The sequence below is a fragment of the Orycteropus afer genome, unplaced genomic scaffold, assembly GCF_000298275.1.
Source record: "Orycteropus afer afer isolate SDZICR_OR568_19922 unplaced genomic scaffold, OryAfe1.0 scaffold00052, whole genome shotgun sequence".
NCBI classification, from domain to species: Eukaryota; Metazoa; Chordata; class Mammalia; order Tubulidentata; family Orycteropodidae; genus Orycteropus; species Orycteropus afer.
In genome coordinates, this window is record NW_006921639.1 from 10,073,445 (window position 1) to 10,074,027 (window position 583).

A 583-nucleotide genomic window follows, 5' to 3' on the forward strand; every position below is an offset into this window, starting at 1 on the left:
TCTGAAGGACTCTGTTCTAGTTACCTAGTGTCACTCTGACAAGAATATACCACAAATGGGATGGCCTTAACAAACAGGAGTTTATTCTCTTACAGTTTATTCTCTTACAGCTTTAAGTTCAAGTTCAAAGTGCCAGGCTCTAGGGGCTAGGTGAAAGCCGCTCAACCTTGGGGTCCAGCTCCACCTCCTGCTCCCAGCCCACTGGAGCTAGAGACATTTTTTCACTCAGACAGCTGCTGGCTGCTGAGGCTGAGAAGCTCAAGGTTGACAAGTAAAAAGGCACAGTCCTGATGTTACCAAATCACAAGGTAGGCCATTAATTTAAGTCCATTGTAAGTCCTAAGGTTGGCAGAGCATGGCAGGCTGCTGAACAATGACACAGCTACATGCAGGGTCCAAGTGTGTCATAAGTTGGAGACCATTTCCCAAGGCTTCTGCTTATATACAAGGAAGCAGACCACATTCCCTAAGGCAGCTGCTCAGTTGCTTGTGGTAGATCCCACCATGGAGTTGATTGCCAGTCTCATCATGGGGAATAACTACCACCAGCTGCCCAGCCACTCAACAAGGCCCAGCCACATTG